The following is a 26213-nucleotide window of genomic DNA, read 5'->3' as shown; positions in this document are numbered from 1 at the left end:
TGTATCTGCTTTTATATTGAGATCCGTGATCCACTTGGATGCGAGTTTTGTGCAAGGTGATAAATATGGATCTATTTTCATTCTCCTACATACAGACTGCCAGTTAGATCAGAGCCATTTATTGAAGATGCTTTCTTTTTTCCACTATGTTTTTTGGCTTTTTTAAAATTCAAGTGTCCATAGGTATGTTGGTTTAATTTTGGGTCTTTGATTCTACTCAGTTTATCAACCCGTAAGTCTCTATAACAATACCATGCAGTTTTCAGTACTGTAGCTTTGTAGTACAGCTTGAGGTCAGGGATGGTGATTTCCCCAGAAGTTATTTTATTTTTCAGGATTGTTTTGGCTATCTTGGGCTTTTTGTTTTTCCATATGAATTTGAGAATTGCTTTTTCCATGTCTTTGAAGAATTGTGATGGAATTTTGAGGGGATTACATTGAATCTGTAGATTTTTTTTTTGTTTTGTTTTGTTTGGTAGGGTAGCCATTTTCACTATGTTAATCCTACGAATCCATTAGTATGGGGGAACTTTCCTGAGGTCTTCATCAAATTCTTTTTTCAGGAATTTGAAGTTCTTGTCATAAAGATCTTTCACTTGCTTGGTAGGAATTACACCAAGATATTTTATACTATTTGTGGCTATTATAATGGGTGTTTGTTTCCCTAATTTCTTTTTTCAGCCTGTTTATAATTTGTGTAAAGGAAGGAACTGACTTGTTTGAGTTAAATTTTTTATCCTGCCATTTGCTGAAGTTGTTTATCATCTCTAGTAGTTCTCTGGTGGAATTTTGTGGTTCACTTCCATATACTATTATCTGCAAATAGTGATATTTTGGTTTCTTCCTCTCCAATTTGTATCCCTTTGATCCCCTTTTGTAGTCTAATTACTCTGCTTGAACTTCGAGTACTGTATTGAATAGATAGGGAGAGAGTGGGCAACCTTGTCCTGGATCTTAATGGGATTGCTTCTAGTTTCTTTCCATTTAATTTGATGTTGGCTGTTGGTTTGCTGTGTATCGCTTTTATTATGATTAGGTTTGTGCCATGAATTCCTGGTCTTTCCAAGACTTTTTAACATAAATGGGTGTTGTATTTTCTCAAAGGTTTTTTTCAGCATCTAGTGAAAGGATCTTTTTTTTTTTCTTTGACTTTGTTTATATATTGTATTACATTGATGACATTGGTTGATTTTCATATACTGAAACATCCCTGCATCTCTGCAATAAAACCTACTTGACTGTAGTGAGTTTTGATGTGTTTTTTTTCAGTTTGTGAGAATTTTATTGAGCATTTTTGCATCTATATTTTTAAGTGAGATTGATATGGAATTCTCTTTCTTTGTTGGTCTTGGTGCGGTTTGAGTATCAGAGTAACTGTGGCTTCATAGAATGAATTAGGTAGTCTTCCTTTTGTCTCTATGTTGTGGAATAGTTCGAGGAGTATTGGTATTAGCTCTTCTTTGAAGGCCTGGTAGAATTCTGCACTAAAGCTATCTGACCCTGGGCGTTTCTTTGGTGCAGAGATTGTTGATGACTATTTCTATTTCCTTAGGGGACTGTTTAGATAGTTTTCCTGATGTTGATTTAACTTTTGTATATGGTCAGTTTTGGAGTACATTCCATGAGCTGCTGAAGAGAAGGCCTATTTTTTGGTTTGTTTGTTTTGAGGTGAAATGGTCTGTAGATATCTGTTAAATCCATTTGGTTCACAACTTCTGTTAGTTTCCTTGTGTCTCTTTTTAGTTTCTGTTTCAATGACCTTTCCATTGGTAAGAGTGGGATGTTGAAGTCTCTCACTGTTCTTGTGTGAGGTTCAATATATGTTTTGAACTTATTAAAGTTTTATGAATGTGAGTGCCCTTGTATTTGGGGCATAGATGCTTAGAACTGAGACTTTGTCTTGGAGGTTTCATTTGATGAATATGAAATGTCCTTCCCCATCCTGTTTGATAGCTTTTGGTTGAAAGTCTATTTTATTAGATATTAGTATGACAACTCCAGCTTGTTTCTTGGAACTATTTGCTTGGAGAACTTTTTTCAAGCATTTTACTGTGAGGTAGTCTCTGTCTATGTTACTGAGGTATTTTTCTTGTAGGCAGCAAAATGCTGGATCCTGTTGTATTGAGTCTGTTAGCATTTTTTTGTTTGTTTGTTTTTTGTTTTTTGTTTTTTTAAATTAGGGAATTGAGTTCATTGGTGGTGAGAGATATAAAAGACAGATGACCATTAGTTTCTGTTATTTTTGTTGCTGGAGATGGTATGTGTGTTTGATTCTCTTGTTTTGGTTTTCTTGTGAAATGTTTTGTTTATTGTGTTCTTCTGGGTGTAGTTACCATCTTTGGGTTGTAGATTTGCTTCTAGTATCCTCTGTAGGACTGGATTAATAGATATATTGTTAAATTTAGTTTTGTCATGGAATATCTTGGTGTCTCTCCATCTATGATATTTGAGAGTTTTACTAGATACAGTATCCTAGACTGGCATTTGTGTTCTCTTAGGGTCTGGATGACATCTGTGCAGGATCTTCTTATTTTAGAGCCTCTGTTGAGAAATCTGGTGTAATTCTGATAGGTCTGAATTTATATGTTACTTGCCTCTTTTCCCTTACAGCTTTTAATATCTTTTCTTTGTTCTGTGCATTTATTGCTTTGATTATTATGTCATGAGAGGATTTTCTTTTCTGGTCCAGCCTATTTGGAGTTATGTAGGCTTCTTGTACAGTCATGGCCATCTCTTTCTTTAGGTTAGGGAAGTTTTCTTCTATGACTTTGTTGAAGGTGTTTTCTGGCCCTTTGACCTGGGGTTTTTCACCCTCTTCTACTCTTATTATTCTTAGGCTTGATCTTATCATGGTGTCCTGAATTTTCTGCATGTTTTGGGTTAGGGGATTTCTTACATTTTGTATTTTCTTTGACCTACATGTCAATATTTTTATGGTATCTTATGTTTCTGAGATTCTGTATTCTATCTATTGTATTCTGTTTAAGATGCTTGCATCTGTAGCTCCTAATCTCTTTCCTAAATTGTCCATTTCCAGGGTTGCCTCCCTTTGTGTTTTTTAAATTGCTTTCTATTTCCACTTTTAATTCTTGGACCATTTTGTCCAATCCCTTCACCTGTTTCATTGTATTTTCCTGTATTTATCTTAGGGATTTTTTTCTTATGTATGGGCTTCTACCTATTGGTTTGTGTTTCCCTGTATTTATTCAATAGAGTTCTTTATATCTTCTTTAAAGGTCTCTATTATCTTGATGAGATGGGATTTTAGGTCATCCTCCTTTTCATATATTTTAGGGTATCTAGGGCTTGCTGTGATGGGAGAGCTGGGATCTGATGATGTCTAATTACATTGAGTTCTGTTGCTTATATTGTCCTTGCCTCTGGTCATCTGGTTCTCTTTGGTGTTAACTGGTCTTGGTGTCTCTGACTGGAACTAACCTCCTTGAAGATATGCAGTATTGTTTCTGTTTGAGGTTGGCTTCTTGAGTCTCTGGTTTGAGTATGCCTCTTGTGTCCCTTGTTACTGTGGACTTCCTGTGCCTCTGGTATTGTGGACCTTCTGTGCCCTTGGTTACTGCAGACCTCTTGGAAGCCTTGCAGTTTGTAGCCTTAGGGTGGGTATAGGAATGTTGTGGACTGGCCTGGTGCTATTTGTATTTTTATGTTGATTCTGCTTCCTCAAGGGACTTCCCTGATAAGGAGTGGATCTTGTACTTAGGCAATTTTATGTAAACCTTCTCCCCATTTTAACTGGTCAAATAAAGGTCAGAGCCTGTGATAGTGCAGTGAGATGGGAAAGGTGGGACTGGATATTTTAGAAAGGGAAGAGGGGAAATAGGAAGGGGAAATGAGAAGAGAGAGAAAGAAAATCAGAGGAAGAGAAGGTGAAACAAAGATGGAACAAAAGCACGTTCCCGGAAAGAACCACAAATAACAAGATATCTAATGGCTTGGGAATAGAGTACTGTAGTGATAAATCTGCCCAATCTAGGCATATAGCTTATACATACTATAACTAAATTGTATGGTTTTTACACATGCTTATTAGGGTTGGAGATTCATGACAACATAGGGCTGTTGAACTGGCTTGGGTGAAGTGCACAGCAAGGAAGGTGGAGCTTGGGGTATGGGTGCAGGGGTGGGGGTGGAGCAGTAGGTCTCATGTCACCTGGGCTGTGTGGGTGTCCCAGTTGGAGTATTTGGGCAAGATTCTCACCCATGTCTTTGGTTACTGTGGACCACCTGGGATGTAAGCAGGCCATTTGAGTGGGTATTAGGCCACTGATAATCACTTCCTTACTCTTTCTGCTCAGTAAATCAGGAAGAACTTGATGTCAGGAATTATAGGAATTTGATTGTTGTTATATTCTATAACCCTTAAGTAACAAGCTCTGTTTAAGAGCATTAAAGAATCAATGAACTTTAAAATTATGTGCAGATTACTAAGGATAAGTAAGAAATTATTGCCCAGCTGGCCAGATATGGGATTTTCTCATGGGAACTGATTTTTGTTGTTGTTGTTGTTGTCGTCATCGTTGAAAAAATTCTAACCTCCCATTCTACAGGCAGATACTAATTTTATTGAAAGCTCATTTAATGGTTAGAAGGAATTGATGGTCCATACTTTAATCAATCTATTAATACCCATTACTAGTGTAACTGGCTGTTTTGACTCATGTACTATGGTTAATATATAAACCCTTAAATGCGGTTACAGATTCTGCTCATGTTGCAGGAATAATCCCACCAGTAGAAACTTCTTTAATTATATCTTCAAATCCTGTTATGCTTCAATTAAAAGAAGAACTCCAACATCTGGTAGAAACTACAAATATTCTTTGTTTACTAATTATACTTGTTCACATTCCAATCACCCAGTAAAGAATAGGCTATTATTCAGATTATAGGCATATCTTAAAATTCTCAAGGTCAGATATAAATGAAAGTACACATAAAACATTAAAACAATGGGCTGGAGAGATGGCTCAGCGGTTAAGAGCACTGACTGAGGTCCTGAGTTCAATTCCCAGCAACCACATGGTGGCTCACGACCATCTGTAATGGGATCTGATGCCCTCTTCTGGTGTGTCTGAAGACAGCTACAGTGTACTCACATACATGAAATAAATCTTTAAAAAAAAAAAAACAATTAAGGGGTACAGCAAGAGGAATTATTGTATTTTCCTTATTTACTCTTACATTTAAAATTTGTCTCAAGGAATATATGTTTAAGAGCTCAAAAATATTTCTCACAGTTCATTATGAACTGACTTTCGATAGGGCATAATGTATTAAACAATTTAAGACTTGGAAATCAAGTTAGGTGAAAATTTGGAAAGGGACAAGTATGTGTCATTATATAGATCCTCTGAAATATTACGGATTTCTCTTCAGCTCCTCCAGCCTCAGGATCTCAAGTAAAACTTTGCAGGGTGAGGAGACAGTGGAAGTTACTAAAAATATACCACTCTTCCAGCTAAAAACATAAAGGAGATATCAATGGTATTCTCAGAATTCAAATCATCCCATGTTGAGCTAAGGCTATATAAACAAAGGAGGGGGAGAAATTCTATGAAATAAGAGTTCTGTCACAAGAGAATCTTTTTCTGGAAGTGTTAGCCATACTGACTGGTAAATCTCCAATGACTGCCACTAAGCATCTGCTTTGGTCAAACTACTATTCCTCCTTTGTTTCAACTCACTTGATGGACTTAGCTCCTGTTAGCAATAATAATAACTTTGTGTTTATGACTGGACCTTGGGACTATAATACACATATTCATTCATCTGAAGAATGCATTTAATTTTTCCTTGGTATTTGAATCACTTTCATTTGCATAGGACAGTGTAGCATTCATATTCCTATTAAGGGCTAAGGCCAACACGGGCTTATGTTCTATGAGATATCAGAACTACTTACCATATGGGTCTATTTTCAAACTATTCACTAGATTATTGTAACCAATAATACTGGACATTGCTTGGATTCTTGTTTGTAGCAGCAGAACAAGAAGTTTATAATTAGCTTTCTTGTAGGATACTAATGAATCAAATGACAATTAGACTTATCTACTTTTCAAATGAAAACGGCTCTGGATATCTTGTGTTTAAAAATTAAAGAGGGGGCCCTGAGCAAACCTTGGGCACTGACTCTACACCAATTCCCACAACACCCAGAGGAAGCCCAACCCCCAGGTGCTCTAACATGCACAGGATCACGGGTGAGGAGGTCAGGACAACTGCCCCAACAAACGGAGTTACTGGGATTCCCGGGATCCAGGGATGCAGGAACCCCACCCAGCCAGTGGCTTGGGTTCCTTCCAGTTTGAACCTGCACCTGGACAGACTTAGAGTGCTGGCTCTGCATCCACTCTTACAACACCCAGAGGGAGCTTGACTCCCAGGTGCTATGAAATGCCCAGGATCACAGATTCACAGAGGAAGCTTGACTCCCAGGAGCTTTGACACAACAGGATCTTAAGAGTTTGGTTACACCAGGATATCAGATCCCAGAGGCAGCTTGACTCTCAGGAGCTCTGACACACCCAGGATCTCAGCATCACAGGATACCAGAATCACAGGATCTCAGAGACAGCTGGACTCTGAGGCATTCTGATACCACCAGGATCACAGGAGGGACAAGCTCCAGTTATAAACAGCAAGGTCACATAGCACTAGAAATAACCAGATGGTGAGAGGCAAGTGCAAGAATATAAGCAACAGAAACCAAGACTACATGGCATAATCAGGACCCACTTTTTCCACTACAGCAAGTATTGGATACCCCATCACACCTGAAAAGCAAGATTTGGATTTAAAATCACATCACATGATGATGATGATGGATGATTATGAAGAACAAAAATAACTCCCTCAAATGCAGGAGAGCACAAGGAAACAGGTGAAGAAATTGAACAAAACCATCCAGGATCTACACATGGAAATAGAAACAATAAAGAAATCATAGAGGGAGACAACCTTGGAGATAGAAAACCTAGGAAAGAGATCAGGAGTCATAGATGCAAGTATTTCCAACAGAATACAAGAGATAGAAGAGAGAATCTCAGGGGCAGAAGATACTATAGAAAACATTGACACAACAATCAAAGAAAATGCAAAATGCAAAAAGCTCCTAACACAAACCATCCAGGAAATCCAGAACACAATGATAAGACCAAACCAAAGGATAATAGGTATAGAAGAGAGTGAAGATGCCCAACTTAAAGGTTCAGTAAATATCTTCAACAAAATTATAGAAGACTTCTCTAACCTAAAGAAATGGATGCCCATGAACATACAAGAAGCCTACAGAACTCCAAATGGATTAGATCAGAAAAGAAACTCCTTCCATCACATGATAATCAAAACACCAAATGCACAAAATAAAGAAAGGAAATTAAAAGCAGTAAGGGGAAAACTCAAGTAACATAAAGGCAGACCTATCAGAATTACACCAGATTCTTAACAGAGATGCTGAAAGCCAGATGTCCTGCCAGAGATCCTGGGCAGATGTCATACAGACCTTAAGAGAACACAAATGCCAGCCCAGGCTATATATCCAGCAGAACTCTCAATTAACATAGATGGAGAAACCAAGATATTCCATGACAAAACCAAATTTACACAATATTTTTCCACCAATTCAACCCTACAAAGGATAATAGATGGAAAACTTCAACACAAGGAGGGAAATTATACTCTAGAAAAAGCAAGAAAGTAATCTTCTTTCCACAAGCCCAAAAGAAGATAGCCACATAAACATAATTTCACCTCTGACAACAAAAATAACAGGAAGCAACAATCACTTTTCATTAATATCTCTTAGCATCAATGGACTCAATTCCCCAATATAGAGACATAGACTAACTGACTGAATATGTAAACAGTACCCAGCATTTTGCTGCATATACGAAATGTACCCTAGTGACAAAGTTAGACATTACCTCAGAGTAAAAGTGTGGAAAACAATTTCCTAACCAACAAGCTGGAGTAGCCATTCTAATATAGAATAAAATTGACTTTCAACCAAAAGTTATCTAAAAAGATAAGGAAGGACACTTTATACTCACCCAAGGAAAAATCTACCAAGATGAACTCTCAATTCTGAACATCTATACCCCAAATGCAAGGGCACCACATTCATAAAAGAAACTTTAGTAAAGACCAAAGCACACATTGCACCTCACACAATAATAGTGGGAGAGTTCAACATCCCAGTCTCATCACTGGACAGATCATGGAAACAGGAAGTAAACAGAGATACAGTCAAATCTAACAAGTTATGAACCAAATGGATTGAATCGATATCTAAAGAACATTTTACTCCAAAGCAAAAGAATATATCTTCTCAACATCTCATGGGACCTTCTCCAAAGTTGAACATAGAATTGGTCACAAAACAGGCCTCAATAGATACAAGAAGATTGAAATAATCCCACACATCCTATCAGGTCACTACAGAATAAAGCTGGTCTTCAATAACAAGAACAGAAAAAGCCCGCATACAGATGGAGGCCAAACAAGGTTCTACTCAATGATAACTTGGTCAAGGAAGAAATAAAGAGAGAAATTAAAGTCTTTTTAGAATTTAATGAAAATGAAGGCACACCATGCCAAAACCTATGGGACACAATGAAATCAGTGCTAAGAGAGAAACTCATAGCTCTGACTGCCTCCAAAAACGAACCTGGAGAGAACATAGACTAGCAGCTTGACAGCACACTTTAAAGCTCTAGAACAAAAAGAAGCAAATACAACCAGGAGTTGGTTCTCTGAGAAAATCAACAAGATAGATAAACTCGTAGCCAGACTAACCAGAGGCACAGAGAGAGTGGCTGTTAGTGGAAAGAAAGCAGAGGCCACAGCTTCAGTCCTGACTGATGCTGCTGCAGACCTGAAAGAGAGGCTCAAGAACCTCTGGCTGCGTGCCCCACCTGGACTAAATACCTAATGTTTTCATCCTGCTTCCCCTGTAATAAAGAAATTTGGACACACACACACACACACACACACACACACACACACACACACACACACACACGTTGCTGTAAAATAAAAATTAAAAGCTGTCTTTTACCCCCACTAGATCTGGTGCTTCAGTGTCCCAAGATATCTGGTGGATATCTTCATCTCGGTGAACAAAGCATCTCACCTGCTCTGCTCTATCCCATATCACACTGCTGAAGGCCTCTCTCTGAGCCTGGCAGCAATCTCTCTACCCATCTAGTTCCCAAGACAGATTGCTGCCATGCCAGAAATATACATCTCAATTCCGTGGCAGCCCAGTGTCTCCACCACCACAAACTCTCTTAAACTTAAATCACTACGTGAGAGAACACACAACACAATAACCTCTGATCTAATTGATACAATATAATTGCCCACCTAAACATACAAAGCCCTGTACACATCCATCTCTTAAGAACATTCACAACAACCTGTAAAAGTGCAGAGTGGAATCTTAACATCAGCCTCCATGTTCTCTTGGCAGCTTCTCCTCCAGTCCCTTTCCCGTCTCCTCCTCTGGCTAAAACTTTTCTCCTGCCCATCCTTCCTTTTCATCCAATGACAAGCCTCATTCTATCTTGTACCTGCCTTCACCTGTATGACATCCTACACATGCACACATGCATGCACGTGCACACGCACACGCACACGCGCACACACACACACACACACACACACACACACACACACACACACACACAAAAGAAAGAAGGAAGAAAAAGAAGTTTTGTCTTTGCCTGTTTTGTGTGAGGGGGTCTGTCTGTGTTTTATGGAGTGTCTTTAAGTTTTGTTACAAAGTGTATGAATGAATGGTAACCACCACCACATGGTTTGTTTCTGACTGCTCTTCTTTGATTATATAAGTTTTCTGTGTTCTGTGTTTCTTGTTTATATATGTGTGTATATATATGTATAGTTTGCTCTCATGTTGCCAGTTGCAAGCCATCACTGCTACCATAGCTGCTTTTATTGCCAGGGCTCACATTTTATTTCTGAGGCTTTTGTAGCCACTGGATTCAGGTTAGCAGAAAGTCAGATGTCTTTTGGTATGGATAACATTAACGTTGTTCTATGCTATTCTACTTTACTGGGAAATTGGCTCTCAAGACGAGTTATAGCTTTCCCTTTTCTAGACCCAAGCATATCTAAAAGTTTCTGCTCTGTCTGTTGTTAGGTGAGACACCTGACATTGTGACAGGGAGAAGAGAGCCAAGCAGAACAGCCAAGAAGATTATTGGCTTCATTTAATTACCTAAGATCATTATATCAAATTTCTGTACTCCAAAAATTATGTTTATTGGGTGTGGATAAAAATATGTGAAAAAAATAACAAAATTTTTAACACAGAATTCATAGTTTAAAAAAAAATCTCTGCAAACATAATACTGAAAGAAGCTTGTGGCATGACTTTATATATAAATAACACGTGGTTTGCCACAGTCTTTGAGAAGCCACATTCTTGGTGGCCATTTTTGCTAGGGCTAGAGAGGAATGTTATCAAGTGACTTCATCACTCTCTTGATTAAAGCTGACCACTTGCCATGGGTCAACCAAGAAGACAAGTCTCTAAGACATTTTGGATTAGGATGGATTTTCATATGATAACTTTTGTCCTGAAAACAAGGTTTAGGGAATCCTGGAATTTAGAACAATGTTTGTTTAATAAAGTATTGAAACTGCATCTCCATGCATTCATATGCAAGAATGTACCTTGCACTAGCAGGCAAACATAAGAGGTGTCTTAGGGTTTTACTGCTATGAACAGATACCACGACCAAGGCAACTTTTGTAAAGACAACATTAAATTGGGGCTGGCTTACAGGTTCAGAGATCCAGCCCATTATCATCAAGGCAGGAACATGGCAGCATCAAGGCAGGCATGGTGCAGGAGGAGCTGAGAGTTCTACATCTTAATCTGAAAGCTTCAAGGAGAAGACTGGCTTTCAGGCAGCTAAGACAAGGGACTTAAAGCCCATGCCCATAATGACACACTTCCTCCAACAAGACCACACCTACTCCTACAAAGCCACACCTCATAGTCATGCCAATCCCTGGGCCAAGCATATTTAAAACATCACAAGAGTCACTTTAAAACTTTGGTTTTAAAGAAATGAAGGGCTTATGGAGATCAGCTGAGACTTGCCAGTGTGTGGTAGGGTGGGAGTTCCTAAAGAGGACCCAGTTGCAATGGGGGGACCCTAAAAGATTTTGAGGTACAGGTGCCATGTCATAGTTACCAGAAACACCAGCTGCAATGAAATGGAACTGACCAGGTTCTAGAAGGCAGGCTGCATATGCTGCTGAGTGTGGAGCCATAAGAGGTGACCTAAGTCCTTCAGTAAAGCACAAAGGATTAGGAATGGATCCCAGATGTCAAGCATTGACTTGTTGGCACTGTTGGAGCTTGGTTTTGCCTTCTGGGGATTATTGTTGTGTCTCACTTTGGAAATAAAAAAGTACTTTATTTCTGATATTGCAAGACCACAGAGTTGAGAGATTTTAAACTTTTTAATGAAGAATTTTGTAGCTCACAGAAATTTTATATTAAAAAGGGGAAATGATCTCAATTTGTAAGATGATAGGACTTTTCCGAGTTTATAAAATATTTCATATTATTTTAAATAAACAAATAAATAAAAACCAAAGAATTGAGGCTGCATCTGTGAGCACCAAGCACTAAACAGGAGAAACTGGGTTATTCCTATTTTATTAAGCAGCCAGACAATAAATACACAAAAGCCATCTGGTAAAGAGCTTGGAGCATTGGTTCTCAATCTGTGGGCCATGACTCTTCGGGGGAGATAGCGGAAGCCTAGGACCATCTTCATGTCAGATGTTTGCCTTTTTATTCATAATACTGGCAACATTGCAGTTATGAAATAGGAATGAGAATAATTTTACAGTTGTGGTTCACTGCAACATGGGAAATATGTTGATGGGTCACAGCATGAAAAAGGTTGAGAGCTACCAGCTTAAAGAAAGTCTTTTCTTACACATAGTCTTTCAGGCTCAATGTATGTCTAGCTTCCTAGTCTTTGCTAACTTTGTTGAGCTTTATCTATTTTGATAAACTGAATCACATAAGAAACTGTTACATTTTTGTAATGATGTACAATAAAAGGATCAGGAAAGTTCCCAGTGTTTCTGTGGACCGTGTTTATGAATTTAAGTGTTATTTTGATACTAAAAGGAGTTTTAATTAAGAAATTGTCATTTTTTAAGGCTCAAACTTAACATAAATAAAGCTGGAATACTCAATTAAAAGCTAGTAACTTATTGTGAACTGTTAAAGACATGCAAGTTAATAGTCAGTCACCTCATAAATGATAAAATTCTTTAATGTTTTAAGGACTATACTCGCAGTCATACTAAGTACTATAATAATCAATTATAGCCTTATTTAGCCTCCTGTACATGTTTTCAAGGTTAAACATAAAGCATGTAACTAAACACAATCCAGTCTGTATATATCACTTATACTTAACATACGATGTTTCTCAACCTTCTCAGAGATTTGCTGAATATGGCATATCCATTCCTAATGGGAACCCAGTCCAAAGAAGATAGATGGACTACCACCTGAATTATGGTTTATACTAACCACTGAGCCAAAATCGCACAAGCTTCGCCTGCCATCCAGGGCTCTGTTCACGGTATGAACACTTTTGGATTGATTACCCTACTCTGTCTACTCAAGATAAGATCATGTCCCCAAGTTGTTCCTCTATAGAAACATTTCTGAGACCTGGGTCAGATAGTCAAAACCCCACTGCTATGTGTGTTAATTAAATATTAAATGTTGTCCTGTTTGACGGCTGAAAACCTAGCACCACCTTCCCACCACCAAGACCTAGGGAAAACATCTAGATAATGGGAAAAATTTTCATTTTAATTGGTACATAGGCTATTTGGTTTATACTTCCTACTATAATTTATCCTTCTCAGATCTCTATTGGCATTTATGGCTATGCTAATTGTAGCTTTGTCATTTTAATTGCAGCAGGCAACTAATTCCTTCTCCCAAGGCTAAGGGCATCTGGTTAGTTCATTTCATATGTAAATAATAGGCCTTGACTTTTTTTTTCCTTTTTTTCTTTTTTTTTTTTCTTTTTTTTTTTTTTTTTAGCACTACTAGGTCTCTTGTTAAGAAAAGGCAGGCAGGTTTGCCTTGTTTACAAGGCTTTATATTAAAGGATAATAGCTTTGTTGTAGCTTTTCACTGTTCCTTTATTTAAAAGAACGTGTTTTGCAATGATTATTCTCAGTGATAACTAAGAATCTTTGGTAAATGATTAGAAGAAATGAAAAGTTGCGTGACAAAAGTCCATGCAACTCTGACAGTCTAAGAAAGCATTCTAAGGTATATAAAGATCTGAGGATATGGATGTTTGTGTAAGTTTTGATGGTCTAGTAAAATGACTTAAGGTGTGGAAATGTGAATTATAAAGGTATAAGAAAGTGATTTAAGGTATGTGAAAAAGGGAAATGTTTCAGATGTCTCTTCTATACTATTGTTACATGAAGAGCTCAGAATTTCAGAGTTAACATTGGTCAGTGGTCACTGATTGTTATTTTTCAGTAGAAATTCCAGAGTTTAAATTTCCTTTTATTGCTTTCTAAATGTATACTTAAAGATGCTTCCAGTTGGGCTAAAAACATCTTAGTCCAGTCAATATATCCAGCCCAGGAACTGAGAAAAAGTGATCATATTTTTTAATCCAAAGCTGTAGTGAAAGATCCCACGCAGAGAGACCCTTACTCAAGTCTTGGGAAATCGCGGACCTCAGACACAGAGAGACCATTTTGGATGTCATAAGCAAAGGCGAAGTTTATTACAGAGACCTATTACAGAGATCTCCGGGCCGACACTATCCCGCGCAGGAGACAGAGGTGTCGACCCCGAGAGGCTGGGAAAAAGAGTATTTAAAGGCAGAGGCTGTGAGCCCAGGGAATGGGGGGATGTCAAAGGGGAATGTACTGCAAGTTACAGGATTGTTTTATGGCTCCATGAGATAAGGGGACGCCAGAAGGTTTTATGGCCCCCTGGTTCCTGGAACAGAGCTACTAAATCAGGAGAAGGGTCGGGTCTTTAGGTCCTCATTATTTTTAAAAGTTTGTCAAAATTGATGAAGCATCTGTATTTGAAACACCTCTGGTTAGGGTTGGGCCGGCGGTTTCCTGGAGTGCTCTCTGTAGGACGCAATGGCTGGAAAGCACAAGTAGGGGCTTATCAGGGTCTGGAGGACATCTGGTTAAAGTATGACTCTGAGTAAGCTGAGGGGGATGTCTTTGGATGGTTTATGGGTCAGTCCTCGATAGCCTGAGCTGGTTTTTGTATTCCTTTTCTTTATCTTCATGGCCTGCTATTCCTGGTGGCATGGCTTAGCCCTGAGTTTGTGGCTTTTGGGGCTTACTCTTTTAATTTTATATTTTTAAACCTTAAATTCATATAATTTTCCTTTCAGTAGCTCTGGCTAAAACTCAAATGTATGAGTGTGCTCCAGATGTTTTACAGACAACAGGATCTAGCGGACCGAGATTAAATCCCTTAGCTTTATGGACAAGGTCATTAATAGAGGATGGCCATCCTTTACTGTCATTGTACATTGAAAAACTGCCCTTTAAGAGGCATTCTAAGAACTGGGGCAGATCAGGCAGTTATTAGTCAAGTATAGTGGCTTCTACATTTGTCAGTGTCTAGAGGCCAACCCTTTCAAAGTGATGGAGGACAACAGGATTCTTTAAAAACTACTGATGTCTTAAATTGTACTGAAGAGGATTCTTCTGGAACTTTTGAACCTTATATTGTCTTAGAACTTTCGTAAGGTCTGTGGGGAAAAGATATATTACAATAAATCTAAACAGTGATTATGATTGAAGCTAATTATTTATATGATAATACAAGAAGATATAGGCCCACACCACTGGGGTCATTGATCATGGGCCATCCATATAACCTTTAAAATTACGTTGGGTCTCTAGTTATCCCCTATGGATTGCTCAATGACCCTTTGATGGGGAAAAATTAAAACAGGCTCAACTCCTAGTACTAGGACCAGTACTGGCTAAGACATACAGAGTCCTTGGTAGTCCTTAGAACTCTCCTATTTTTGTAATTCATAAGAGCACAAAAAATAAAATTTGACTATTACATGAATTCAGGGGCATAAATGAAACAATGAAACAATGAAATGAAAACAGTGGAGGCCCTTCAGCCTGGGCTCTTTGCTCCTGCTATGATTTGACGAGGATGCTGTATTATTATACTTAAAGGACTGTTTGTTTTCTATCTCCTTAGGTTGTGATAATGAAGAATATTTTACATTCTCTGTTCCTACTTAAATAATCAACAGCCCATGACCCAATATCAGTGGAAGGCTTTATCAGAGATGATGCAGAATTGCCCCACTGTATGTCAGTACTTTGTAAAGCACTTTAAACAGTGTTGATTAATTTCCTAAGGTACTGGTCATTCATTATATGGATGATGTTTTCCTCTCCTGCTTGTCTCACTCGTACTTAAATCAATGCTGAACATTCGTGATATGTAAACTAAGAGAATAACACTTAAGCACAGCTCCATATAAAACACAAAAGCAGCCATCATACAATTATTTAGAATATATTCTTACTCAGAACAAATTCACCATCCTCCTCTCAACTTAAAACTTCCTAAACAGTGCACCCTCAACTACTTACAAAAGGTTTTAGGGCATATCAATTGGATACACTATTATCAGGCTATTACTACTAAGGTATTGGCTCCATTATCAAAGCTGTTTTCTGGACAATCTCTGTTAAATTCAAGGAGAAAAATAACACCCAAAGTAGAGCAGACGGGATGGATCCCTAGGCGAGGCTGTCTCTGGATGGCCTATTCTTCAGCCTCTGTTCCTTTTTTTGTCACTGTCTTTCCTTTATACAGGAACATTTCTGGGCGTAAATTTTTGAGATTGGGTGAGTGGCCCCATCCCTCAAATGGGAGCTGTGCCTACCTACTGGGGGCAATCTCTATAGGTTGTATCGCCATTTGATGAGTATTTCAAAGAAAGTCATCCCCATTGGGTCCTGGGGGTATCCCATTTCCCCAGAGTCTGGGACTTTCTAGTGGCCACCCCAGTTCCCCATCTCCCTCTACTATACCTTTCTATTCAATTTCCTGATCCTCTGTACTTCTATCCTGTCCATTCCAATACCTTTTTCTGCCCCCCCCCCTTTTAACCTCACCCTCCTTGGTCCCTCCCTCCCTCCTAGCTCAAGTAATTATTTTGTTCCCCATTCTATGTAGGATCGAAGCAATACACAATACCATGTGTATTGTTTTGTGTCTGGATTAACTCGGGATGACATTTTCTAGTTCCACTGATTCGACTAAGAATTTCATGAAGTCACTGTTTTTAATGGCTAGGTAGTACTCCATTGTGTAAATGTACCACAATTTCGGTATACATTCTTCTGTTGAGGGATATCTGGGTTGTGTCCAGCTTCTGGCTATTATAAATAAGGCTGTTATTAACATAGTGGAGCATGTGTCCTTGTTATATGTTGGAGCATCTTTTGGGTATATGCCCAAGAGTTATATAGCTGGGTCCTCAGGTAGTACTATGTCTAATTTACTAATGAACCTTCAGACTGATTTCCAAAGTGGTTGTACCATCTTGCAATCCCACTAAGTAAGGAGGAGTGTTCATCTTTTTCCACATCCTTACCAGCATTGTTTTTTATATTAGCAATTCTGACTGTTGTGAGGTGGAATCTCAGGGTTGTTTTGATTTGCATTTCCCTGATGACTACAGGTGTTGAACATTTTGTTAGGTGCTTCTCAGCCATTCCATATTCCTCAGTTGAGAATTCTTTGTGGGTAATTCTTTGTGGTAATTCATTCTTTAAATGAATTACCCCATATTTTAATAGGTATTTGATTCTCTCGAGTCTAACTTCTTGAGTTCTTTGTATATATTGGATATTAGCCCTCTTTTGGTTATAGAATTGGTAAAGATCTTTTCTCAATCTGTTGGTTGCCGTTTTGCCCTAATGACAGTGTCTGTTGCTTTACAGAAGCTTTGAAATTTTATGAAGCTCCATTTGTTGATTCTTGATCTTAGAGCATAAGCCATTGTTGTTGTTTTCAGATTTTCCCCAGTGCCCATGTATTTGAGGCTCTTCCCCCACTATTTCTTCTATTAGTTTGAGTGTATCTGGTTTGATGTGGAGGTCCACTATTCACTTGGGCTTGAGCTATGTACAGGGCGATAAGAATGGATTGATTTGCATTCTTCTATGTGCTGACCTCCAGGTGAACCAGCACCATTTGTTGAAAATGCTATCTTTTTGTTTACTGTGTGGTTTTAGCTCATTTGTCAAAGATCAAGTGACCACAGGTGTGTGGGTTCATTTCTGGGTTTAAAATATAATTCTATCCACTCCTCTGGCAGTGAAGGTAACTGGTATTACACCGTGAATCATACCCATACCCAGGTCAAATAGTAGATGCCACAAATGCTGTCAAATGACTGTCTCTTGGATCCATTAAAATTAAGGCTTTGGTCTCCAGGCCCTTCCACTCCCTGCTTTATCCCATTCTTAAGTTTGGTGTGAATACAGTGCCATCAGGCCTGGGCCTGGGAAGTAAGAAAGACAGACACAGGAAAGGTATTACCTAATGTAACTACAGACCAGTAACCCATATTCATGTTGATGTTTGCTCACTGATGCCCACTTTAAATGTCTGATTATATCATAGAGAGGAAAGATGGAGATTTGTCTTTTGAGATAAAGACACAAGAGTTTATAGTGCCCTGTGGTTGAGCCCCCTGGCTGCCAGAAAGAGGGGAGTTTCCATTACAAAAATTGGCTTTGTGAAACTGAAGCTTCCTGAATTTTTCCTTTAAAAAGATTCTGGGCTTTTGGAAACAGGAAAATCCTGGATAATCAAAGTCTATGCCACAGGAAGGCATCCTGGGTGTAGAGTTAAACATTCCCAGCCAGATTTCAGCGAATATTGCTGGTTATATTCAGACACCTGGCTCCCTTCATTCTATGCATGGATAGGAACAAACCAGACTTTCAGCCTATTGACTGACAAAAGTTGTGATGAGGGGCAGCCCAAATTAATGTCCTGCTTTATGAGTTAATTTCATCTGAGTCCCTGTGACTACTTTGCGAATATGCAGTAATGGTTTGATTAAATGTGCCTCTCCTGATGCTTTTCAAAGTAAGTAAACAGGTTAATCAGGGCCTAATGGTTTTAAAAGTTTCTGTATTTAACAACAGTTTAGATTTCCTTACAGAGATGATCCTACAAAATGGAAAAGACTTACTTACTTTTCATGAGATAAAAGAAACCATGTCTGGCTTTAGAAAAAAAAAATGTTGACAGGTCTTCCTGGTTGCTGCCGCCGCAGAGAGCCCGTGGGCAGCACCCCACGAGCGAACTTGAGCCTCGGGACCACAGGTAAGACCAACTTTTCTGCTGCAAGAAAGCTGCCTGGTGAGATCGGGACACACAGAGGCAGAGTTCATCTAGGACCGGGCACGTCCTGTGTTTGGGGAGGTCCCACGCCCGCGGATCCCGGCCCGCAGCAGCTCTCTGCTCCCACACCCTGTGGGAAAGAGACCTCACCGCCTGATCAGGTGGGCACTCCTGAGGCTGCAGAGCGGAAGAGACCACCAACACTGCCCACCCCTGCCCACATCCCTGGCCCAAGAGGAAACTGTATAAGGCCTCTGGGCTCCCGTGGAGGAGGGCCCAGGAGCGGCAGGACCCCTGCCTGAGACACCACCGGAACCTGAGGGAAACAGACCGGATAAACAGTTCTCTGCACCCAAATCCCGTGGGAGGGAGAGCTGAACCTTCAGAGAGGCAGACAAGCCTGGGAAACCAGAAGATACTGCCCTCTGTACATACATCTCGGACGCCAGAGGAAAACACCAAAGGCCATCTGGAACCCTGGTGCACTGAAGCTCCCGAAGGGGCGGCACAGGTCTTCCTGGTTGCTGCCGCTGCAGAGAGCCCGTGGGCAGCACCCCACAAGCAAACTTGAGCCTCGGGACCACAGGTAAGACCAACTTGTCTGCTGCAAGAGAGCTGCCTGGTGAGATCGGGACACACAGAGGCAGAGTTCATCTAGGACCGGGCACGTCCTGTGTTTGCCAGAGGTCCCACGCCCGTGGATCCCAGCCCGCAGCAGCTCTCTGCTCCCACACCCTGTGGGAAAGAGACCTCACTGCCTGATCAGGTGGGCACTCCTGGGGCTGCAGAGCAGAAGAGACCACCAACACTGCCCACCCCTGCCCACATCCCTGGCCCAAGAGGAAACTGTATAAGGCCTCTGGGCTCCCGTGGGGGAGGGCCCAGGAGCGGCAGGACCCCTGCCTGAGACACCGCCGGAACCTGAAGGAAACAGACCAGATAAACAGTTCTCTGCACCCAAATCCTGTGGGAGGGAGAGCTAAACCTTCAGAGAGGCAGACAAGCCTGGGAAACCAGAAGAGACTGCTCTCTGTGCACACATCTCGGACACCAGAGGAAAACACCAAAGGCCATCTGGAACCCTGGTGCACTGAAGCTCCCGGAAGGGGCGGCACAGGTCTTCCTGGTTGCTGCCGCTGCAGAGAGCCCGTGGGCAGCACCCCACGAGCGAACTTGAGCCTCGGGACCACAGGTAAGACCAACTTTTCTGCTGCAAGAAAGCTGCCTGGTGAACTCAAGACACAGGTCCACAGGAACAGCTGAAGACCTGTAGAGAGGAAAAACTACACGCCCGAAAGCAGAACACTCTGTCCCCATAACTGACTGAAAGAGAGGAAAACAGGTCTACAGCACTCCTGACACACAGGCTTATAGGACAGTCTAGCCACTGTCAGAAATAGCAGAACAAAGTAACACTAGAGATAATCTGATGGCGAGAGGCAAGCGCAGGAACCCAAGCAACAGAAACCAGGACTACATGGCATCATCGGAGCCCAATTCTCCCACCAAAACAAACATGGAATATCCAAACACACCAGAAAAGCAAGATCTAGTTTCAAAATCATATTTGATCATGATGCTGGAGGACTTCAAGAAAGACGTGAAGAACTCCCTTAGGGAAACACAGGAAAACATTAATAAACAAGTAGAAGCCTTCAGAGAGGAATCGCAAAAATCCCTGAAAGAATCGCAGAAATCCCTGAAAGAATTCCAGGAAAACACAATCAAACAATTGAAGGAATTAAAAATGGAAATAGAAGCAATCAAGAAAGAACACATGGAAACAACCCTGGATATAGAAAACCAAAAGAAGAGACAAGGAGCTGTAGATACAAGCCTCACCAACAGAATTCAAGAGATGGAAGAGAGAATCTCAGGAGCAGAAGATTCCATAGAAATCATTGACACAACTGTCAAAGATAATGTAAGGCGGAAAAAGCTACTGGTCCAAAACATACAGGAAATCCAGGACTCAATGAGAAGATCAAACCTAAGGATAATAGGTATAGAAGAGAGTGAAGACTCCCAGCTCAAAGGACCAGTAAATATCTTCAACAAAATCATAGAAGAAAACTTCCCTAACCTAAAAAAAGAGATACCCATAGGCATACAAGATGCCTACAGAACTCCAAATAGATTGGACCAGAAAAGAAACACCTCCCGTCACATAATAGTCAAAACACAAAATGCACAAAATAAAGAAAGAATATTAAAAGCAGTAAGGGAAAAAGGTCAAGTAACATATAAAGGCAGACCTATCAGAATCACACCAGACTTTTCGCCAGAAACTATGAAGGCCAGAAGATCCTGGACAGATGTCATACAGACCCTAAGAGAACACAAATGCCAGCCCAGGTTACTGTATCCAGCAAAACTCTCAATTAACATTGATGGAGAAACCAAGATATTCCATGACAAAACAAAATTTACACAATATCTTTCTACAAATCCAGCACTACAAAGGATAATAAATGGTAAAGCCCAACATAAGGAGGCAAGCTATACCCTAGAAGAAGCAAGAAACTAATCGTCTTGGCAACAAAACAAAGAGAAAGAAAGCACACAAACATAACCTCACATCCAAATATGAATAAAACAGGAAGCAATAATCACTATTCCTTAATATCTCTCAACATCAATGGGCTCAACTCCCCAATAAAAAGAAATAGATTAACAAACTGGATACGCAACAAGGACCCTGCATTCTGCTGCCTACAGGAAACACACCTCAGAGACAAAGACAGACACTACCTCAGAGTGAAAGGCTGGAAAACAACTTTCCAAGCAAATGGTCAGAAGAAGCAAGCTGGAGTAGCCATTCTAATATCAAATAAAATCAATTTTCAACTAAAAGTCATCAAAAAAGATAAGGAAGGACACTTCATATTCATCAAAGGAAAAATCCACCAAGATGAACTCTCAATCCTAAATATCTATGCCCCAAATACAAGGGCACCTACATATGTAAAAGAAACCTTACTAAAGCTCAAACACACATTGGACCTCACACAATAATAGTGGGAGATTTGAACACCCCACTCTCTTCAATGGACAGATCATGCAAACAGAAATTAAACAGAGATGTAGACAGACTAAGAGAAGTCATGAGCCAAATGGACCTAACGGATATTTATAGAACAGTCTATCCTAAAGCAAAAGGATATACCTTCTTCTCAGCTCCTCATGGTACTTTCTCCAAAATTGACCATATAATTGGTCAAAAAACGGGCCTCAACAGGTACAGAAAGATAGAAATCCCATGCGTGCTATCGGACCACCACGGCCTAAAACTGGTCTTCAATAACAATCAAGGAAGAATGCCCACATATACTTGGAAATTGAACAATGCTCTACTCAATGATAACCTGGTCAAGGAAGAAATAAAGAAAGAAATTAAAAACTTTTTAGAATTTAATGAAAATGAAGATACAACATACCCAAACTTATGGGACACAATGAAAGCTGTGCTAAGAGGAAAACTCATAGCGCTGAGTGCCTGCAGAAAGAAACAGGAAAGAGCATATGTCAGCAGCTTGACAGCACACCTAAAAGCTCTAGAACAAAAAGAAGCAAATACACCCAGGAGGAGTAGAAGGCAGGAAATAATCAAACTCAGAGCTGAAATCAACCAAGTAGAAACAAAAAGGACCATAGAAAGAATCAACAGAACCAAAAGTTGGTTCTTTGAGAAAATCAACAAGATAGATAAACCCTTAGCCAGACTAACGAGAGGACACAGAGAGTGCGTCCAAATTAACAAAATCAGAAATGAAAAGGGAGACATAACAACAGATTCAGAGGAAATTCAAAAAATCATCAGATCTTACTATAAAAACCTATATTCAGCAAAACTTGAAAATCTTCAGGAAATGGACAATTTCCTAGACAGATACCAGGTACCGAAGTTAAATCAGGAACAGATAAACCAGTTAAACAACCCCATAACTCCTAAGGAAATAGAAGCAGTCATTAAAGGTCTCCCAACCAAAAAGAGCCCAGGTCCAGACGGGTTTAGTGCTGAGTTCTATCAGACCTTCATAGAAGACTTAATACCAATACTCTCTAAACAATTCCCAAACATAGAAACAGAGGGAACACTACCCAATTCATTCTATGAAGCCACAATTATGCTTATACCTAAACCATACAAACACCCAAGAAAGAAAGAGAATTTCAGACCAATTTCCCTTATGAATATTGATGCAAAATTACTCAACAAAATTCTGGCAAACCGAATCCAAGAGCACATCAAAACAATCATCCACCATGACCAAGTAGGCTTCATCCCAGGCATGCAGGGATGGTTTAATATACGGAAAACCATCAACGTGATCCATTATATAAACAAACTGAAAGAACAAAACCACATGATCATCTCATTAGATGCTGAGAAAACATTTGACAAAATTCAACACCCCTTCATGATAAAAGACCTGGAAAGATCAGGATTCCTAAACATAGTAAAAGCAATATACAGCAAGCCAGTAGCCAAAATCAAACTAAATGGAGAGAAACTTGAAGCAGTCCCTCTAAAATCAGGGAATAGACAAGGCTGCCCACTCTCTTCCTACCTATTCAATACAGTACTTGAAGTCCTAGCCATAACAATCAGACAACAAAGGGAGGTTAAAGGGATTGAAACTGGAAAGGAAGAAGTCAAAATATCACTATTTGCAGATGTCCTTCAACAGAGGAATGGATACAGAAATGTGGTACATCTACACTATGGAGTACTACTCCGCAATCACAATGACTTCATGAATTTCATAGGCAAATGGATTGAATTAGAAAATATCATCCTGAGTGAGGTAACCCAGTCACAAAAGAACACACATGGTATGCACTCACTGATAATTAGATATTAGTCCAAAATCTCTGAATACCCAAGATACAATTCACAAACCACATGAAGCTCAAGAAGAAGGAAGACTAAAGTGTGGATACTTCAGACCTTCTTAAAAGAAGGAACAAAAATATTCCCAGGAGGAAATATGAAGACAAATTGTGGAGCAGAGACTGATGAAAAGACCATCCAGAGACTGCCCCACTTGGGTATCCATCCCATATACAAACACCAAACCCAGACACTATTGTAGATACCAAGAAGTGCATGCTGACAGGAGCCTGATAGAGCTGTCTCCTGAGAGGCTCTGCCAGAGCCTGACAAATGACCATTGAACTGAGAACAGAGTCCCCAATGGAGGAATTAGGGAAAGGACTGAAGTAGCTGAAGAGGTTTGCAACCCCATAAGAAGAACAACAATATCAACCAACCAGAACCTCAGAGCTTCCAGGAACTAAACCACCATCCCAAGAGAACACAAAGATGGACCAGTGGCTCCATCTACATATGTAGCAGAGGATGGCCTTATTCAGCATCAATGGGAGGAGAGGCCTTTGGTCCTGTCAAGGCTGGATGCCCCAGTGTAGGGGAATGTTATGGTGGGGAGGTTGGAGGGAGTGGGTGGGTGCGTGAGGGAGGACCCTGATAGAATCGGGATGGGGGGTGCTATAGTGGGTTTCTGAAGGGGAAACTGGGAAAGAGGATAACATTTAAAATGTAAATTTAAGGTTTTTACCGGAAGTCCCACACCTGCGGATCCCGGCCCGCAGCAGCTCTCTGCTCCCAAACCCCATGGGAGAGAGACCTCACCGCCTGATCAGGTGGGCACTCCTGAGGCTGCAGAGCGGAGGAGACCACCAACACTGCCCACCCCTGCCCACATCCCTGGCCCAAGAGGCAACTGTATAAGGCCTCTGGGTTCCCGTAGGGGAGGGCCCAGGGGCGGCAGGACCCCTGCACCTGAGACACTGCCGGAACCTGAAGGAAACAGACCAGATAAACAGTTCTCTGCACCCAAATCCCGTGGGAGGGAGAGCTAAACCTTCAGAGAGGCGGACACGCCTGGGAAACCAGAAGAGACTGCACTCTGTGCACATCCAGACGCCAGAGGAAAACACCAAACGCCATCTGGAACCCTGGTGCACGGAGGCTCCCGGAAAGAGCGGCGCAGATCTTCCCGGTTGCTGCCGCCGCGGAGAGGACTTAGGCAGTACCCCACGAGCAAACTTGAGCCTTGGAACCGCAGGTAGGACCAACTTTTCCCCTGCAAGAAACCTGCCTGGTGAACTCAAGACACAGGCCCACAGGAACAGCTGAAGACCTGTAGAGAGGAAAAACTACACGCCTGAAAGCAGAACACTCTGTCCCCATAACTTGCTGAAAGAAAACAGGAAAACAGGTCTACAGCACTCCTGACACACAGGCTTATAGGACAGTCTAGCCACGGTCAGAAATAGCAGAACAAAGTAACACTAGAGATAATCTGATGGCGAGAGGCAAGCGCAGGAACCCAAGCAACAGAAACCAAGACTACATGGCATCATCGGAGCCCAATTCTCCCACCAAAGCAAACACGGAATATCCAAACACACCAGAAAAGCAAGATCTAGTTTCAAAATCATATTTGATCCTGATGCTGGAGGACTTCAAGAAAGACATAAAGAACTCCCTTAGAGAACAAGTAGAAGCCTACAGAGAGGAATCGCAAAAATCCCTGAAAGAATTCCAGGAAAACACAATCAAACAGTTGAAGGAATTAAAAATGGAAATAGAAGCAATCAAGAAAGAACACATGGAAACAACCCTGGACATAGAAAATCAAAAGAAAAGCCAAGGAGCTGTAGATACAAGCTTCACCAACAGAATACAAGAGATGGAAGAGAGAATCTCGGGAGCAGAAGTTTCCATAGAAATCATTGACTCAACTGTCAAAGATAATGTAAAGCGGAAAAAGCTACTGGTCCAAAACATACAGGAAATCCAGGACTCAATGAGAAGATCAAACCTAAGGATAACAGGTATAGAAGAGAGTGAAGACTCCCAGCCCAAAGGACCAGTAAATATCTTCAACAAAATCATAGAAGAAAACTTCCCTAACCTAAAAAAAGAGATACCCATAGGCATACAAGATGCCTACAGAACTCCAAATAGATTGGACCAGAAAAGAAACACCTCCCGTCACATAATTGTCAAAACACCAAACGCACAAAATAAAGAAAGAATATTAAAAGCAGTAAGGGAAAAAGGTCAAGTAACATATAAAGGCAGACCTATCAGAATCACACCAGACTTTTCGCCAGAAACTATGAAGGCCAGAAGATCCTGGACAGATGTCATACAGACCCTAAGAGAACACAAATGCCAGCCCAGGTTACTGTATCCTGCAAAACTCTCAATTAACATAGATGGAGAAACCAAGATATTCCATGACAAAACCAAATTTACACAATATCTTTCTACAAATCCAGCACTACAAAGGATAATAAAGGGTAAAGCCCAACATAAGGAGGCAAGCTATACCCTAGAAGAAGCAAGAAACTAATCATCTTGGCAACAAAACAAAGAGAATGAAAGCACACAAACATAACCTCACATCCAAATATGAATAAAACAGGAAGCAATAATCACTATTCCTTAATATCTCTCAACATCAATGGCCTCAACTCCCCAATAAAAAGACATAGATTAACAAACTGGATACGCAATGAGGACCCTGCATTCTGCTGCCTACAGGAAACACACCTCAGAGACAAAGACAGACACTACCTCAGAGTGAAAGGCTGGAAAACAACTTTCCAAGCAAATGGTCAGAAGAAGCAAGCTGGAGTAGCCATTCTAATATCAAATAAAATCAATTTTCAATTAAAAGTCATCAAAAAAGATAAGGAAGGA

At 40.4% G+C, this 26213-nt stretch overlaps 1 protein-coding gene and 1 long non-coding RNA gene across 8 annotated transcripts in view; one reads left to right on the top strand and one right to left on the bottom strand.

Moving 5' to 3' along the window:
* Positions 1-26213, top strand: part of Znf431l4 (zinc finger protein 431 like 4) — a 98280-nt gene that overhangs the window by 40807 nt on the left and 31260 nt on the right. Inside the window, exon 4 of one of the 7 annotated variants that reach the window (XR_015623698.1) lies at positions 12517-12659. The gene's annotated coding sequence lies outside the window, so the exon portion shown is untranslated. 7 annotated transcript variants of the gene reach the window in all.
* The window catches only part of LOC148004439 (uncharacterized), a 51538-nt gene that overhangs the window by 5399 nt on the left and 19926 nt on the right, over positions 1-26213 (bottom strand). The gene's annotated exons all lie outside the window — the stretch shown is intronic.

This window comes from Rattus norvegicus, chromosome 7 (genome assembly GCF_021556685.1).
Source record: "Rattus norvegicus strain SHRSP/BbbUtx chromosome 7, alternate assembly SHRSP_T2T, whole genome shotgun sequence".
Taxonomy (NCBI): domain Eukaryota; kingdom Metazoa; phylum Chordata; class Mammalia; order Rodentia; family Muridae; genus Rattus; species Rattus norvegicus.
Note: the sequence above shows the minus strand (reverse complement) of the source record. Positions and strands in the feature narration are given on the sequence as shown.